Raw genomic sequence first — 19,635 nt, 5'->3', positions numbered from 1 at the left:
ACCTGATCGTTGCCCACCTGGTAGACTGTTTGTTCCTGATGATTGGACCAGTAAAGTCATTTCTGAGGTTCATTCTTCTGCGTTGGCAGGTCATCCTGGAATCTTTGGTACCAGGGATTTGGTGGCAAGGTCCTTCTGGTGGCCTTCCCTGTCACGAGATGTACGAGGCTTTGTGCAGTCTTGTGACGTTTGTGCTCGGGCCAAGCCTTGTTGTTCTCGGGCTAGTGGATTGTTGTTGCCCTTGCCTATCCCGAAGAGGCCTTGGACGCACATCTCGATGGATTTTATTTCGGATCTTCCTGTTTCTCAGAAGATGTCTGTCATCTGGGTGGTGTGTGACCGTTTCTCTAAGATGGTCCATTTGGTTCCCCTGCCTAAGTTGCCTTCTTCTTCCGAGTTGGTTCCTCTGTTTTTTCAAAATGTGGTTCGTTTGCATGGTATTCCGGAGAATATCGTTTCTGACAGAGGAACCCAATTCGTGTCTAGATTTTGGCGGGCATTCTGTGCTAGGATGGGCATAGATTTGTCTTTCTCGTCTGCTTTCCATCCTCAGACTAATGGCCAGACCGAGCGGACGAATCAGACTTTGGAGACATATTTGAGGTGTTTTGTGTCTGCAGATCAGGATGATTGGGTTGCTTTTTTGCCTTTAGCGGAGTTTGCCCTCAATAATCGGGCCAGCTCTGCCACCTTGGTGTCTCCTTTTTTCTGTAATTCGGGGTTTCATCCTCGATTTTCCTCCGGTCAGGTGGAATCTTCGGATTGTCCTGGAGTGGATGCTGTGGTGGAGAGGTTGCATCAGATTTGGGGGCAGGTGGTGGACAATTTGAAGTTGTCCCAGGAGAAGACTCAGCTTTTTGCCAACCGCCGGCGTCGGGTTGGTCCTCGGCTTTGTGTCGGGGACTTGGTGTGGTTGTCTTCTCGTTTTGTCCCTATGAGGGTTTCTTCTCCTAAGTTTAAGCCTCGGTTCATCGGCCCGTACAAGATATTGGAGATTCTTAACCCTGTGTCCTTCCGTTTGGACCTCCCTGCATCTTTTTCTATTCATAATGTTTTTCATCGGTCATTGTTGCGCAGGTATGAGGTACCGGTTGTGCCTTCCGTTGAGCCTCCTGCTCCGGTGTTGGTTGAGGGCGAGTTGGAGTACGTTGTGGAAAAAATCTTGGACTCCCGTGTTTCCAGACGGAAACTCCAGTATCTGGTCAAATGGAAGGGATACGGTCAGGAGGATAATTCTTGGGTGACTGCCTCTGATGTTCATGCCTCCGATCTGGTCCGTGCCTTTCATAGGGCTCATCCTGATCGCCCTGGTGGTTCTGGTGAGGGTTCGGTGCCCCCTCCTTGAGGGGGGGGTACTGTTGTGAAATTGGATTTTGGGCTCCCCCGGTGGCCACTGGTGGAATTGAACTTGTGTGCATCATCCCTTCTGTTCACCTGTTCCCATCAGGATGTGGGAGTCGCTATTTAACCTTGCTCCTCTGTCACTTCCATGCCGGTCAACATTGTAATCAGAAGCCTTTCTGTGCATGTTCCTGCTACCAGACAACTTCCAGCTAAGTCGGACTTTTGTCCTTGTTTGTTTTTTGCATTTTGTTCCAGTTCACAGCTGCAGTTTCGTTTCTGTGTCTGGAAAGCTCTTGTGATCTGAAATTGCCACTCTGATGTTATGAGTTAATACTAGAGTCTTAAAGTAATTTCAGGATGGTGTATTGATAGGGTTTTCAGCTGACCATGAAAGTACCCTTTCTGTCTTCCTGCTATCTAGTAAGCGGACCTCGATTTTGCTAAACCTATTTTCATACTACGTTTGTCATTTTCATCTTAAATCACCGCCAATATTTGTGGGGGCCTCTGTCTGCCTTTCGGGGAAATTTCTCTAGAGGTGAGCCAGGACTATATTTTCCTCTGCCAGGATTAGTTAGTCCTCCGGCCGGCGCTGGGCGTCTAGGGATAAAACGCAGGCTACGCTACCCGGCTACTGTTAGTTGTGCGGCAGGTTTAGTTCATGGTCAGTTTAAGTTTCCATCCTTCCAAGAGCTAGTTCCTATGTATGCTGGGCTATGTTCTCTTGCCATTGAGAACCATAACAGGAGAGACGCCGGGAAGATGGAGACAGCGCCCGGCGTGTGGAACGAGGACAGGTGAATATGTCATACTTACCTGCTGCCGGCATCCCGCTCATTCCCCCGGACAGCTGGTCTCCGGGTGCCGCAGCCTCTTCCTCTATCAGCGGTCACCGGCACCGCTTCATTAGAGAAATGAATAGGCGGCTCCGCCCCTATGGGAGGTGGAGCAGCCTATTCATTTCTCTAATGAGCGGTCCCACGTGACCGCTCAGGGGAAGAGGCTGCGGCACCGAAGACAGTGTGACAGGCAGGGGGAGCGCCAGGAACGCCGGAACTAGGTAAGTATATGACCGTGCTCACCCGCCGACCCCACCACCGATCATGACTCGAGTATAAGCCGAGGGGGCACTTTCAGCCCAAACATTTGGGCTGAAAATCTCGGCTTATACTCGAGTATATACGGTATTACAGGATACTCTACCCACAAAAGAGGAGACTGCTGGAGCAATGACTGCAGAGAGCAGATTAGAGCAGGTGTTTTCCATAATTGGATCACAGCAAAAAGATGTGGAAGGTCTGCAAAAAAAGTTTGGAACACAATCAATAAGTGTTTTGACAGACTTTGCAGGACTTAAGCACCCACATGGCAGCCCAGGAAAACAAACTTGCTGGCATAGAGTCCCAGAATTGGACGGGCTTTTCAGGACATAAGCACGCAAATAGCTGTACAAGCGACTTTTCCCTCTGGGCAACCGCCACCAGCTAGCCCACCTAAGTTGCCCCCATTCAGATTTAATGGTGATCGCGACAAATTTTGTGGCTTTGTGAATCAATGTATGCTATATTTTGATGTGCATGCTGACCGTTTTCCTAATGATATATCCAAAGTATTCTGTGTAATAATGCTGCTGACCGCACGAGCGCTCACCTGGGCGAATCCGATGATTGAGTCTTGTGACCCACAGTTAAATAACTTGGATGATTTCTTGGCCGCTATGGCATTAATGTTTGATGACCCTAATCGCGGTGCAACTGCTGAATCTGCTTTATTGTCTTTATGCCAGGCAAAACGTTCTGTTATTGGGTATGCTACTGAATTCAGGAGATTAGCGGTAGATACCAATTGGGACAGTTATGCACAATTGCCTATTTTTAAAAGGGGTCTGTCTAGTATTGTAAAAGATGAATTAGCTCACTCTGAGTCACCACAAGAGCAAGAGACATTTATACAGCATTGTGTGCGCATAGACATTCGCCTTACTGAGCGTAGGCAGGAGGAGTTTGAGGCATATAACCGTATTTCTAACTTTTCCCTTCCTCCCAAAGAGCCTGCAGGTAAAACATCTAGGGAGGTGGAGGAGGTGCCCATGTAAATTGATTCCGTTTAGAGGCGCGAGATCAATGAGCGCCGGGAGCATCGCCTTCGTGAAAGTCTATGTTTCTACTGCAGCCAGTCTGACCACTTCTTGATCAATTGTCCTAAGTGTCCTAGATGGCCTAACAAGGTGCAATGTTATGACCTGGTGATTACGGAGTAGCACTGAGATGACCTGGTGGGTAAAACCAATCATGGACACGCTCAGAGGAGGTGGCAGCTCCATCGACAGCAATCACTGTTATGACCTGGTGATTACGGAGCAGCACTGAAATGACCTGGTGGGTAAAACAAATAATGTGCAAGCTCTGAGGAGGTGGTAGCTTTACTGACCGCAATCCCTACTCCTAACACCAACACTAGAATTAGCCGTGGGACGTTCCTATCTCTGCCTAGACGCCTCGTCACAGCCTAAGAACTAACTACCCCTGAAGATGGAAACGGAAAACTATCTCGCCTCAGAGAAACCCCCAAAAGGAAAGATAGCCCCCCACAAATATTGACGGTGAGTGGAGAGGGAAATGACAAACTCAGAAATGAAACTAGATTTTAGCAAAGGAGGCCAATACTATCTAAATAGACAGAGATAGAAAAGGCTACTGTGCGGACAGTATAAAAAACTAAATATCCACGCAGAGTTTGCAAAAATAACCTCCACCCTGACTCACGTTGTGGAGGAGCAAATCTGCAACCCCAGAGCTTCCAACTAGCCGGAATATTTCATAATGACAAGCTGGACAAAAGAGACATAACTTAAACTTGAACAGAAGGTCAAAAGCAGGGAAACACCCAAGAACTAGCCGAACTTATCTTAAGCGGAAATGGACTGGCCAACAGAGTACTTCCAGGAGAGGACTGAATCCAACAGGAAAACATTGACAGCTGGCATCGACTACAGACTAGAACCCAGTTAAATAACAAGGCCAGGGAACCGATTAGTGAAAGCAGCTGCTAAGTTCCATTCGAAACCACCAGAGGGAGCCCAAGAGCAGAACTGCTAAAAATACCATTCGTAACCACAGGATGGAGCCCAAGAACGGAATTCACAACAGTACCCCAGTACCCCCCCTTGAGGAGGGGTCACCGAACCCTCACCAGAGCCCCCAGGCCAATCGGGACGAGCCAAATGAAAAGCACGTACCAAATCGGCAGCATGGACATCGGAGGCAAAAACCCAAGAATTATCCTCCTGGCCATAACCCTTCCACTTGACCAGATACTGAAGTTTCCGCCTCAAAAGACGAGAATCCAAAATCTTCTCCACCACATATTCCAACTCCCCCTCAACCAACACCGGAGCAGGAGGGTCAACAGAGGGGACCATGGGCACCACATATCTCCGCAACAAAGATCTATGGAACACATTATGAATGGAAAAAGAAGCTGGAAGGGCCAAACGAAAAGACACCGGATTGATAATTTCCGAAATCCTATAAGGACCAATAAAAAGAGGCTTGAACTTAGGGGAAGAGACCTTCATAGGAACATGACGAGAAGACAACCAGACCAAATCCCCAACCCGAAGCCGGGGACTAACGCACCAACGGCGGTTAGCAAAACATTGAGCCTTTTCCTGAGACAATGTTAAATTGTCCACCACATGAGTCCAAATCCGCTGCAACCTATCCACCACAGAATCTACCCCAGGACAGTCCGAAGGCTCAACCTGCCCTGAAGAAAAACGAGGATGAAAACCGAAGTTACAAAAAAAAGGCGAAACCAAAGTAGCCGAACTAGCCTGATTATTAAGGGCAAACTCGGCCAACGGCAAGAAGGTAACCCAATCATCCTGATCAGCAGACACAAAGCATCTTAAATAGGTTTCCAGGGTCTGATTGGTTCGCTCCGTCTCTCCATTTGTCTGAGGGTGAAATCCCGAAGAAAAAGACAAATTAATGCCTATTCTAACACAAAAGGACCGCCAAAACCTAGAAACAAACTGGGTACCTCTGTCAGACACAATATTCTCCGGAATACCATGCAAACGAACCACATGCTGAAAAAATAAAGGAACCAAATCAGAGGAGGAAGGCAACTTAGGCAAAGGTACCAAGTGGACCATTTTAGAAAACCGGTCACAAACCACCCAGATGACAGACATCTTCTGAGAAACAGGAAGATCAGAAATAAAATCCATGGAAATATGCGTCCAGGGCCTCTCAGGGATAGTCAAAGGCAAAAGCAACCCACTAGCACGACAACAGCAGGGCTTAGCCCGGGCACAGGACCCACAGGACTGCACGAAGGAACGCACATCCCGTGACAAAGAAGGCCACCAAAAGGACCTGGCAACCAAATCTCTGGTACCAAAGATCCCAGGATGACCAGCCAATACCGAACAATGAATCTCAGAAATCACCTTACTAGTCCATCTATCAGGAACAAACAATTTCCCTACAGGACAGAGGTCGGGTCTATCAGCCTGAAACTCCTGAAGCACCCGCCGCAAATCAGGGGAGATAGCAGAAAGAATCACCCCCTCCATGAGAATACCAGCCGGCTCACGGACTCCCGGAGAATAAGGCAAAAAACTCCTAGACAGGGCATCAGCCTTCACATTCTTAGATCCCGGAAGATACGAGACCACAAAATCAAAACGGGAGAAAAACAAAGACCACCGAGCCTGTCTAGGATTCAACTGCTTGGCAGACTCAAGGTAAATCAGATTCTTATGATCGGTCAAGACCACAACACGATACTTAGCTCCCTCATGCCAATGTCGCCACTCCTCAAATGCCCACTTCATAGCTAACAACTCCCGATTGCCGACATCATAATTACGCTCAGCAGGCGAAAACTTTCTGGAGAAGAAAGCACACGGTTTCAATACAGAGCCATCAGAACTTCTCTGAGACAGAACAGCTCCTGCCCCAATCTCAGAAGCGTCAACCTCAACCTGAAAAGGGAGAGAAACATCTGGCTGACGCAACACAGGGGCAGAAGCAAAATGACGCTCAAGCTCCTGAAAGGCCTCCACAGCCGCAGAGGACCAATTCACCACATCAGCACCTTTCTTGGTCAAATCGGTCAGAGGTTTAACCACAGTAGAAAAATTAGCAATGAAGCGGCGATAAAAATTAGCAAAGCCCAAAAATTTCTGAAGGCTCTTCACAGATGTGGGTTGAGTCCAATCATAAATAGCCTGGACCTTAACAGGGTCCATTTCAATAGCCGAGGGAGAAAAAATGAACCCCAGAAAAGAAACCTTCTGAACTCCAAAAAGGCACTTAGACCCCTTCACAAACAGTGCATTAGCACGAAGAATCTGAAATACCATCCTGACCTGCTTCACGTGAGACACCCAATCATCGGAAAAAAACAAAATATCATCCAAATATACAATCATGAACTTATCCAGATACTCCCGGAAAATATCATGCATAAAGGACTGAAACACAGATGGAGCATTAGAGAGCCCGAAAGGCATCACAAGATATTCAAAATGGCCTTCGGGCGTATTAAATTCTGTTTTCCATTCATCACCCTGTTTGATGCGAACAAGATTATACGCCCCTCGAAGGTCAATCTTGGTAAACCAGCTAGCCCCTTTAATCCAAGCAAACAAATCAGAGAGCAAAGGCAAAGGGTACTGGAATTTGACCGTGATCTTATTGAGAAGGCGATAATCTATACAGGGCCTCAAGGAGCCATCCTTCTTGGCAACAAAAAAGAACCCCGCTCCCAACGGTGACGAAGACGGGCGAATATGCCCCTTCTCCAAGGACTCCTTTACATAACTCCGCATAGCGGCATGCTCTGGCACAGACAGATTGAAAAGTCGACCCTTAGGGAACTTACAGCCAGGAATCAAATTAGTAGCGCAGTCACAGTCCCTATGAGGAGGCAGGGGACTGGATTTGGGCTCCTCAAATATATCCTGGAAATCCGACAAAAACTCAGGAACTTCAGAAGAAGGGGACGAGGAAATTGACATCAGAGGAATGTCACTATGTATCCCCTGACAACCCCAACTAGTCACAGACATAGATTTCCAATCCAGCACTGGATTATGTACCTGTAACCATGGAAATCCCAGCACAACCACATCATGCAAATTATGCAACACCAAAAAGCGAATATTTTCCTGATGTGCTGGAGCCATGTTCATGGTTAACTGTGTCCAGTACTGAGGTTTATTCTTGGCCAATGGCGTAGCATCAATCCCCCTCAAGGGAATAGGGCTCTGCAAAGGCTCCAAGGAAAAACCACAGCGCTTGGCAAATTCTAGGTCCATTAAGTTCAGGGCAGCGCCAGAATCCACAAATGCCATTACAGAAAAGGACGACAATGAGCAAATCAGGGTAATAGACAAGAGAAATTTAGGCTGTACAGTACTGATGGTAACCGACCTAGCAACCCTCTTAGTACGCTTCGGACAGTCAGAGATAGCATGAGTAGCGTCACCACAGTAAAAACACAGCCCATTCTGACGTCTGAACTCCTGCCGTTCTGCTCTCGTCAAAATCCTATCACATTGCATAGGCTGAGAACTCTGCCCAGAGGACACCGCCATATGGTGCACCACCTTACGTTCACGTAGGCGCCGATCAATCTGAATGGCCAGAGGCATTGATTCGATTAAACCAGCAGGCGTGGGAAACCCCACCATAACATCTTTAAGGGCTTCAGAAAGACCCTTTCTGAAAATAGCTGCCAGGGCATCCTCATTCCATTTTGTAAGCACAGACCACTTTCTAAATTTCTGACAATATATTTCTGCTGCTTCCTGACTCTGACACAGAGCCAGCAAGTTTTTTTCTGCCTGATCCACAGAATTAGGTTTGTCATAAAGCAGTCCAAGTGCTTGAAAAAATGAATCTACATTGAGCAATGCAAGATTCTTTGGCTCAAGGGAGAATGCCCAGTCCTGCGAGTCGCCACGCAGCAGAGAAATGACAATCCTCACCTGCTGAATGGGGTCACCAGAGGAACGGGGTCTCAGAGCAAAAAACAATCTGCAATTATTTTTAAAGTTCAAAAACTTAGATCTATCCCCAGAAAACAAATCAGGGATAGGAATTCTAGGCTCAGAAACAGGAGTTTGAATAACATAATCTTGGATACTCTGTACCCTTGCAGCGAGATGATCAACCCGCGCTGACAGACCCTGAACCTCCATATCAGCACCAAGCTCCTGAACCATCCAAAGATCAAGGGGAAAAAAGAAAGACAAAACAGGCAACAAGAAAAAAAAAACAGTGACTCAGAACTTTCTTTTCCCTCTTTTTAGATGCATTTAACACATTGTGGGCCAGCTGTACTGTAATGACCTGGTGATTACGGAGTAGCACTGAGATGACCTGGTGGGTAAAACCAATCATGGACACGCTCAGAGGAGGTGGCAGCTCCACCGACAGCAATCACTGTTATGACCTGGTGATTACGGAGCAGCACTGAAATGACCTGGTGGGTAAAACAAATAATGTACAAGCTCTGAGGAGGTGGTAGCTTTACTGACCGCAATCCCTACTCCTAACACCAACACTAGAATTAGCCGTGGGACGTTCCTATCTCTGCCTAGACGCCTCGTCACAGCCTAAGAACTAACTACCCCTGAAGATGGAAACGGAAAACTATCTCGCCTCAGAGAAACCCCCAAAAGGAAAGATAGCCCCCCACAAATATTGACGGTGAGTGGAGAGGGAAATGACAAACTCAGAAATGAAACTAGATTTTAGCAAAGGAGGCCAATACTATCTAAATAGACAGAGATAGAAAAGGCTACTGTGCGGACAGTATAAAAAACTAAATATCCACGCAGAGTTTACAAAAATAACCTCCACCCTGACTCACGTTGTGGAGGAGCAAATCTGCAACCCCAGAGCTTCCAACTAGCCGGAATATTTCATAATGACAAGCTGGACAAAAGAGACATAACTTAAACTTGAACAGAAGGTCAAAAGCAGGGAAACACCCAAGAACTAGCCGAACTTATCTTAAGATGAAATGGACTGGCCAACAGAGTACTTCCAGGAGAGGACTGAATCCAACAGGAAAACATTGACAGCTGGCATCGACTACAGACTAGAACCCAGTTAAATAACAAGGCCAGGGAACCGATTAGTGAAAGCAGCTGCTAAGTTCCACTCAAAACCACCAGAGGGAGCCCAAGAGCAGAACTGCTAAAAATACCATTCGTAACCACAGGATGGAGCCCAAGAACGGAATTCACAACAGTGCAAGCAGCAGTAGGGGAGTATGACAACTGTGATGATGAATCTGACATCTCTGAATGTAGCCTGCCTTTAAACGCTGTATTCCATTCACTTTCTATGACTTCACCCCCCAAGGAGCTTAAGGAAAAGAACTCTCACTGTTCTCTCCCTATTAAGATCCTGTGTTCAGGACAGTGGATTTCCAGTGCAGCTATGATGGACTCTGGTGCAGGTGGCAATTTCATGGATATCGCATTTGCCAAGGAACATAGTATTGAAATTCTGCAAAGAGCCTCTCCAATTACCATGGAAACAGTGGATGGGTCACCTTTAATCTCTGGGCCTGTGGATCAGGAGACCGTACCCCTTGAAATTTTGTTGGAGCCTAATCATCAGGAGCAACTTTCTTTCTTGCTAATTTCTTCTCATTTTCCTGTGATTTTAGGCATTCCTTGGTTGTGTTCTCAGAACCCAATTATCAACTGGGAGACCAAGGAGATTATCTTTCCAACAAGGAGCAACTCATCGTTAACAGAAGCTGTCCCTGAGTCCACGGCTACGGAACCACATGTACAGGTATTTCCTTTACCTCCAGCATATAAAGAGTTCTCTGACATCTGTGACAAGAAGAATGCAGATCAGCTTCCTCCACACAGGCATTAAGACTTTCCCATTGAGCTGCTTCCTGGGGCAGCTATTCCTTTTGGAAACGTATACCCTTTGGCGGCACCTGAGCTTCAAGCCTTAAAGGAGTATATTGATGAAAATCTGGCCAAAAGCTTCATACGTTCTTCTTCCTCACCAGCAGGGGCACCTATATTTTTTGTAAAAAAGAAGGATTGGACCCTGAGACCCTGTGTTGACTATCGGGAACTCAATAAGGTAACCGTACGAAATCGTTACCCTTTGCCTGATTCCCAAATTACTGGAAAGAGTCCGCCATGCTAAGGTGTTCTCTAAACTGGATATTTGTGGGGCTTATAATTTGGTGCGTATTCATCCAGGGGATGAGTGGAAGACAGCATTCAGATGCCGGTATGGACACTTAGAATATCTTGTGATGCCCTTCGGGCTTTGTAATGCCCCTACAGCGTTTCAACACCTTGCTAATGACATTTTCAGAGATTTGTTGGACCAGTTTGTGGTGATCTATTTGGACGATGTACTAATCTTTTCTGACTCTTTACAGGAACATGAAGAACATGTCAAAACTGTTTTAAGACGTCTGAAAGAGAACCATCTGTATATTAAGCCAGAGAAATGCGAGTTCCATCGTTCTGAGATACAGTTCTTAGGTTATATCATCTCTCCCCAGGGGCTGAACATGGAATCTAGTAAGATTCAGGCTATCCTTGACTGGCCGGTACCCAAGAATGTTAAGGAGGTCCAACGTTTTATTGGTTTTGCAAATTTCTACAGACGCTTCATTCGAAATTTTTCTGATATTGTCCATCCCATTACTTCCTTGACAAAGAAGGAAAAGCCCTTAAAGTGGTCATCACAGGCTCGAGAAGCTTTTGATCGGCTTAAGATCTGTTTCACATCAGCACCGCTGTTGATACATCCAGATCCAACACTTTCTTTCATTGTGGAGGTGGACGCTTCTGATAATGCTTTGGGGGCTATTCTCTCCCAAAGAACTGGAGAGAAGGGTCTGCTAAATCCTTGTGCTTTCTTTTGCCGTAGACTAACCTCAGCAAAGAAGAATTACGACGTGGGAGACAAGGAATTGCTGGCTATTATAGCAGCTTTCAAAGAATATAGGCATCATCTGCAAGGAGCTGCACAACAGATCATTGTGCTAATTGACCATCGCAATTTGGAGTTCCTTAGATCCGCTAGATGTCTTTCTCCTCGCCGGGCTCGTTGGAACTTATTTTTAAATCAATTTAACTTTGTTATCTCGTTGTCACGGGGAGACTAGGAGCTAATAACCCGGGCCCCTGCAATTTCCCTCAGACTAGGGAAATCCTGACTGACCCTCTACCTAGAGTTTACACTGATGGTGTGCATGTCTAGGCCTCGACCCTCGCCCTGTCTCCTGTTTCAACCCTAGGCTGAAACCACCGCCCACCACCCAGTGAAAAGATCATACACCAATACCCACAGTTAGCACAGACAAGGATAACGGAAAATATACACCACGCCGCAGTCACTCAGGAATACACTATAAATGCGCAGGGCAAAATAAATACAAATATAGGAAGGAGTAAATAATACAAAGGGAAATACACCACCAGCAACGATACCACTAGCTCACCACCCCAGACCGAGATAACAACGCACAAGACAGAAGCTATAATCGGCGACGTCCAATGTTCAGGAGAACTATTTAAAGGCAATGGGCATGGCCCAGCTTCCAATCTGAGCATCAGGTAAATTAACCCCGGCCGACGCCAACGAGCACATAGTGGTCAAAAGCGGAATTACCGCTGTCTGTCGAACGACCTGGTCTGAACAGCATCCAACATGATACTCGTACCGTCCAGGTTCTCGTAATGGGAAGGCTGATGCTTTATCCCGAATCCATGCTGCGGATTCCATACCTGGAGCCCCGTCCAAGACCATTCTATCTGATGCCAATCTCATCGGAGTTATCCACGATCAGGACTTGTGGAGGGAGTGCAGGGAGGCCTATGACGGTGATGTATTTCTGGCCAACCCACCTGTGGATATTAATCTTGTCTTTAAGGGTGGCATGTGGTTCAGAGATCGACATATCTACGTCCCTGAGGTCGTCCATATGCAGATCCTCAAGTTGCTACATGACTCCAAGTTGGCTGGTCACAGGGGGGTACAGAAGACCCAAGAGTTCCTGAGCCGATTTTTCTGGTGGCCAACTTGCCTGAAGGATACCAAGGACTATGTTCTCTCTTGCGAGGTATGTGCTTGTTACAAGACTCCTCATGTGGCACCTACGGGTCTTCTACAACCATTACCTGTTCCGTCCCGCCCTTGGGGGTCTATATCAATGGACTTTATTGTGGAGCTGCCTACGTCGGGGGCATGAATACAATCATGGTGGTAGTTGATCGCCTGACTAAAGCTGCTCATTTTGTTCCGTGCACCCGGCCTCCCCTCAGCTAAAGATACAGTGAACTTGGTTATACAGAATGTCTTTCGGTTACATGGGGTTCCGGATGAGATCATCTCTGACCGTGGAGTACAGTTCACTTCAAGATTCTGGAAGGGGTTTTGCTCTGCACTCAATATTAATTTCTGTCTCTCTTCCGCTTACCATCCCCAGACAAATGGTCAGACTGAGCGTACCAACGAGACACTGGAACAATATCTAGGATGCTATGTCAGCCATCTCCAGGATGATTGGTTTGTAGTTGCTGCCGTTAGCCGAATTTTCATATAACAATTCTCGGAGCGCCTCCACTAAATTTACACCTTTCTTTGCCAATCTGGGTTATCATCCGTGTATCTTACCTAGGTCTCCAATTAATTCTCCGGTTTCGGCAGTGGAGGAAAGGCTAACTGCGATGAGGCAAAATCTGGAGGTTCTGAAGGAATCCCTGCTCCTGTGAACCTGTGTGGTGATCCTGCTACTCTGCTCTGAGTTCCTGCTGCGTACGCCAGTTTCCAGTAATCCTCCTTCATCTGCTGCTCCTGTTTACTTCCATCTGCATTTGCTGGACATGTAAGCTGTTGCTGCTCTGCAAAGACCTGAGACTATTACCCAGGCCTCCCTGGTTGAGCTAAGATATTATTTGAACTGATTTGATAAGCATATCTATCTGTGTTTGGACTAAAACAAAGACTTATTTGTGTCAAGTATCCTCAAGAATAATTGTGCTTCATAGACTTTCTGCGTGATTGCATTTTCCTCTGAAGTACCCTATAGACTGCTAAGCTGCATTTAACCCCTTAATCCCATATGACGTACTATCCCGTCAAGGTGACCTGGGACTTAATTCCCAGTGACAGGATAGTACGTCATACACGATCGGCCGTGCTCACGGGGGGAGCGCGGCCGATCGCGGCCGGGTGTCAGCTGCCTATCGCAGCTGACATCCGGCACTATGTGCCAGGAGCGGTCTCGGACCGCCCCCAGCACATTAACCCCCGGCACACCGCGATCAAACATGATCGCAGTGTACCGGCGGTACAGGGAAGCCCGCAGGGAGGGGGCTCCCTGCGGGCTTCCCTGAGACGATCGGTACAAGGGAATGTACTCACCTTGTACCGAACGTCTTCTCCCTGCAGTCCCCGGATCCAAAATGGCCGCGGGGCTGCATCCGGGTCCTGCAGGGAGAACTTCCAGGTCAGGAGCAGGCTGCAGCTGTAGCGCTGTAAGCCTGCAGCAATGAATGAGATAGCCGATCTCACAGAGTGCTATGCAAACTGTGAGATCGGCGATCAGTGATGTCCCCCCCTGGGACAAAGTAAAAAAGTAGAAAAAAAAATTTCCACATGTGTAAAAAAAAATTAAAAAAAATTCCTAAATAAAGAAAAAAATATATATATTATTCCCATAAATACATTTCTTTATCAAAAAAACAAAAAACAAAAAACAATAAAAGTAGACATATTTAGTATCGCCGCGTCCGTAACGACCCAACCTATAAAACTGTCCTACTAGTTAACCCCTTCAGTGAACACCGTAAGAAAAAAAAAAAAAAAACGAGCCAAAAAACAACGCTTTATTATCTTACTGCTGAACAAAAAGTGGAATAACACGCGATCAAAAAGACGGATATAAATAACCATGGTACCGCTGAAAACGTCATCTTGTCCCGCAAAAAATGAGCTGCCACACGGCGTCATCAGCAAAAAAATAAAAAAGTTATAGTCCTCAGAATAAAGCGATGCAAAAATAATTATTTTTTCTATAAAATAACTTTTATCGTATAAAAGCGCCAAAACATAAAAAAATGATATAAATGAGATATCACTGTAATCGTACTGACCCATAGAATAAAACTGCTTTATCAATTTTACCAAACGTGGAACGGTATAAACGCCTCCCCCAAAAGAAATTCATGAATAGCTGGTTTTTGGTCATTCTGCCTCACAAAAATCGGAATAAAAAGCGATCAAAAAATGTCATGTGTCCGAAAATGTTACCAATAAAAACGTCAACTCGTCCCGCAAAAAACAAGACCTCACGTGACTCTGTGGACCAAAATATGGAAAAATTATAGGTCTCAAAATGTGGAGACGCAAAACTTTTTTGCTATAAAAAAGCGTCTTTTAGTGTGTGACAGCTGCCAATCATAAAAATCCGATATAAAAAACAATATAAAAGTAAATCAAACCCCCTTCATCACCTCCTTAGATAGGGAAAAATAATAAAATTAAAAAAATGTATTTCTTTCCATTTTCCCATTAGGGCTAGGGTTAGGGCTAGGGTTAGGGTTAGGGTTAGGGCTGGGGCTAGGGTTAGGGCTAGGGTTAGGGTTGGGGCTAGGGTTAGGGTTGGGGCTAGGGTTAGGGCTAGGGTTAGGGTTGGGGCTAGGGTTGGAGCTAAAGTTAGGGTTTGGGGCTAAAGTTAGGGTTAGGGTTGGGGCTAAGGTTAGGGTTGGGGCTAAAGTTAGGGTTTGGATTACATTTATGGTTGGGATTAGGGTTGGGATTAGAATTAGGGGTGTGTCAGGGTCAGGGGTGTGGTTAGGGTTACCGTTGGGATTAGGGTTAGGGGTGTTGTTGGATTAGGGTTTCAGGTAGAATTGGGGAGTTTCCACTGTTCAGGCACATCAGGGGCTCTCCAAACGTGACATGGCGTCCGATCTCAATTCCAGCTAATTCTGCGTTGAAAAAGTAAAACAGTGCTCTTTCCCTTCCGAGCTCTCCCGTGCGCCCAAACAGGGATTTACCCAAACATATGGGGTATCAGCGTACTCGGGACAAATTGGACAACAACTTTTGGGGTCCAAGTTCTCTTTCTATCCTTGGAAAAATAAAAATTTGGGGGGCTAAAAATCATTTTTGTGGGAAAAATAAGATTTTTTTATTTTCACAGCTCTGCGTTATAAACTGTAGTGAAACACTTGGGGGTTCAAAGTTCTCAAAACACATCTAGATAAGTTCCTTGGGAGGTCTAGTTTCCAATATGGGGTCACTTGTGGGGGTTTCTACTGTTTGGGTACATCAGGGGCTCTGCAAATGCAATGTGACGCCTGCAGACCAATCCATCTAAGTCTGCTTTCCAAATGGCGCTCCTTCCCTTCCAAGCTCTGCCATGCGCCCAAACAGTGATTCCCCCCCACATATGGGGAATCAGCGTACTCAGCACAAATTGGACAACAACTTTTGGGGTCCAATTTATCCTGTTACCCTTGTGAAATTACAAAACTGGGGGCTAAAAAATCATTTTTGTGAAAAAAAAGAATTTTTATTTTCACAGCTCTGCGTTATAAACTGTAGTGAAACACTTGGGGGTTCAAAGTTCTCACAACACATATAGATAAGTTCCTTGGGAGGTCTAGTTTCCAATATGGGGTCACTTGTGGGGGGTTTGTACTGTTTGGGTACATCAGGGGCTCTGCAAATGCAACGTGATGCCTGCAGACCAATCCATCTAAGTCTGTATTCCAAATGGCGCTCCTTCCCTTCCGTGCTCTCCCATGCGCCTAAACAGTGGTTCCCTCCCACATATGGGGCATCAGCGTACTCAGGACAAATTGACAACAACTTTTGGGGTCCAATTTGTCCTGTTACCCTTGTGAAATTACAAAACTGGGGGCTAAAAAATCATTTTTTTGAAAAAAATAAAGAATTTTTATTTTGATGGTTCTGCGTTATAAACTGTAGTGAAACACTTGGGGGTTCAAAGCTCTCAAAACACATCTAGATAAGTTCCTTAGGGGGTCTACTTTCCAAAATGGTGTCACTTGTGGGGGGTTTAATGTTTAGGCACATCAGGGGCTCTCGAAACGCAACATGGCGTCCCATCTCAATTCCAGTCAATTTTGCATTGAAAAGTCAAATGGCGCTCCCTCCCTTCCGAGCTCTGCCATGCGCCCAAACAATGGTTTACACCCACATATGGGGTATCAGCGTACTCAGGACAAATTGCACAACAACTTTTGTGGTCTAATTTCTTCTCTTACCCTTGGGAAAATAAAAAATTGGGGGCGAAAAGATAATTTTTGTGAAAAAATATGATTTTTTATTTTTACGGCTCTGCACTATAAACTTCTGTGAAGCACTTGTTGGGTCAAAGTGCTCACCACACATCTAGATAAGTTCCTTATGGGGTTTACTTTCCAAAATGGTGTCACTTGTGGGGGGTTTCAATGTTTAGGCACATCAGGGGCTTTCCAAACGCAACATGGCGTCCCATCTCAATTCCAGTCAATTTTGCATTGAAAAGTCAAATGGCGCTCCTTCCCTTCCGAGCTCTGCTATGCGCCCAAACAGTGGTTTACCTCCACATATGGGGTACCGGTGTACTCAGGAAAAATTGCACAACAAAATTTGTGGTTAAATTTCTGTTTTTACACTTGTGAAAATTTAAAAAAATGAGAAATTTCTGGTCAACTTTTAACCCTTATAACTCCCTAACAAAAAAAAATTTTGGTTCCAAAATTGTGCTGATGTAAAGTAGACATGTGGGAAATGTTACTTATTAAGTATTTTGCGTGACATATCTCTGTGATTTAAGGGCATAAAAATTCAAAGTTGGAAAATTGCGAAATTTTCAAAATTTTTGCCAAATTTCCGTTTTTTTCACAAATAAACGCACGTTATATCGAATAAATTTTATAAAGTACAATATGTCATGAGAAAACAATGTCAGAATCGCCAAGATCCGTTAAAGCGTTCCAGAGTTATAACCTCATAAAGGGACAGTGGTCAGAATTGTAAAACTTAGCCCGGTCATTAACGTGCAAACAACCCTCGGGGCTTAAGGGGTTAATATTTACACCAAGTGTTGAGGACTTGAGTTTGTCTCTGCACCTGTTTGAATCACCGTGTGATAATATAGACTTTACCACTTATAAGACTGTGTCCTGTAGTTGTCTTGTTCCATGCAAAGAGTCTCCTGAGTTATCCCCTATAATTATTACAGTGAGTTACCCGTGGCATAACACGGTCCGTTACCGCTGGCATTAACCCTGTGTGAGCGGTGACTGCGGGGAGTATGGAGCGGGCGCCAGGCACTGACTGCAGGGGAGTAGGGAGGGACTAATCAGACTGTGGCCGTCGCTGATTGGTCACGGCAGCCATGACAGGCAGCTGGCTAGACCAATCAGCGACTTGGATTCCATGACAGAAAGAGGCCGCGACCAATGAATATCCATGACAGACAGACAGACAGAAAGACAGACAGACGGAAGTGACCCTTAGACAATTATATAGTAGATATGCTTGTACAAAGGAGGCAATATTAAAGTAGTTATATTCTTGAAAATATTGTCAGTATTATAGTAGCTATATTCTTGTACATGGGGCAGTATTATAGCAGTTATATTCCTGTACAAAAGTAGCAGTATTACAGTAGTTATATTCTTGTATGTAGGAGCAGTATTATATTAGTTATATTCTTATATATATTATAGTATATATTATAGTAGTTATATTCTTGTACATAGGGGCAGTATTATAGTAGTTTTATTCTTGTATATAGGAGCAGTATTATAGTAGTTATATTCTTGTACATAGGGGGCAGTATTATAGTAGTTATATTCTTGGATATAGGGACCAGTATTCTAGTAGTTATATTCTTGTACATAGGGGCAGTATTATAGCAGTTATATTCTTGAACAAAAGGAGCAGTATTTCAGTAGTTATATTCTTGTACATAGGAGCAGTATTATATTAGTTATATTCCTGTACATATGGGGCAGTATTATAGTGGTTATAGTCTTGTACATAAGGAGCAGTATTATAGTGGTCATATTCTTCTACAAATATATGGAGGATTGCTTCTCTGTGCTGCACAGACTTGCTTTAGATCTCTGTTACAGGAGGCATACATTGCCCAAGGGTTAAAAAAAAACCACACCAAGTCCAGTGCTGCATGTGGAGTGATAATGGGCACAGCATCGGGGAGGGAAGGCAGGGGCGGATTATAATAGGGTCAATCTGGGCGGTAGCCCAGGGCCCAGTGGTGTGGGGGGCCCTGGGCTACCGCTCAGATTGCCCGCCGCCATTGACCGGGCGTATGGGCCCGGTGTGTAGAGGGGGCCCGCATCGGGCCCTGTCTCATCTGCTCACCGGGCCCCTTCCAGTGCTGCTGCACGCTATTGACTTGCGGGCACGCGCCCGCACGTCAATAGTTAACAGCCACCAGCCAATCGGAGGCTGGCAGCTGACATCAGCTGCAGCGTGCACGTCACCGGCGTCTGATGTCATTGTCAGTCGCCAGCGAGTGCGCGCTGCTGGCGGGAGCTTCGCCGCTCGATCACGGACAGGTGAGAAGAACTCGGTTTTTTTTGTTGTTTTTTTTTATGCGAACGACAATCCGGGGGGCCCGGGGCAGAGATGCTGGACACACTGGGGGCATTATGCTGGACACACTGGGGCAGAATGCTGGACACACTGGGGGCAATATGCTGGAGACACTGGGGCAGATTGCTGGACACACTGGGGGGCAATATGCTGGACACACTGGGGCAGGATGCTGGACACACTGGGGCAGAATGCTGGACACACTGGGGGCAATATGCTGGACACACTGGGGGCAATATGCTGGACACACTGGGCACAGAATACTGGGCAGAATGCTGGACACACTGGGGCAGATTGCTGGACACACTGGGGGTAATATGCTGGACACACTGGGGCAGAATGCTGGACACACTGGGGGCAGATTGCTGGACACACTGGGGGCAGGCTGCTGGACACACTGGGGGTAATATGCTGGACACACTGGGGGCAGATTGCTGGACACACTGGGGGCAGGCTGCTGGACACACTGGGGCAGATTGCTGGACACACTGGGGGCAAAATGCTGGACACACTGGGGCAGAATGCTGGACACACTAGGGGCAATATGCTGGACACACTAGGGGCAATATGCTGGACACACTGGGGCAATATGCTGGACACACTGGGGGCAGGATGCTGGACACATTGGGGCAGAATG

The sequence above is a fragment of the Ranitomeya variabilis genome, chromosome 1, assembly GCF_051348905.1.
Source record: "Ranitomeya variabilis isolate aRanVar5 chromosome 1, aRanVar5.hap1, whole genome shotgun sequence".
Taxonomy (NCBI): domain Eukaryota; kingdom Metazoa; phylum Chordata; class Amphibia; order Anura; family Dendrobatidae; genus Ranitomeya; species Ranitomeya variabilis.
Note: the sequence above shows the minus strand (reverse complement) of the source record.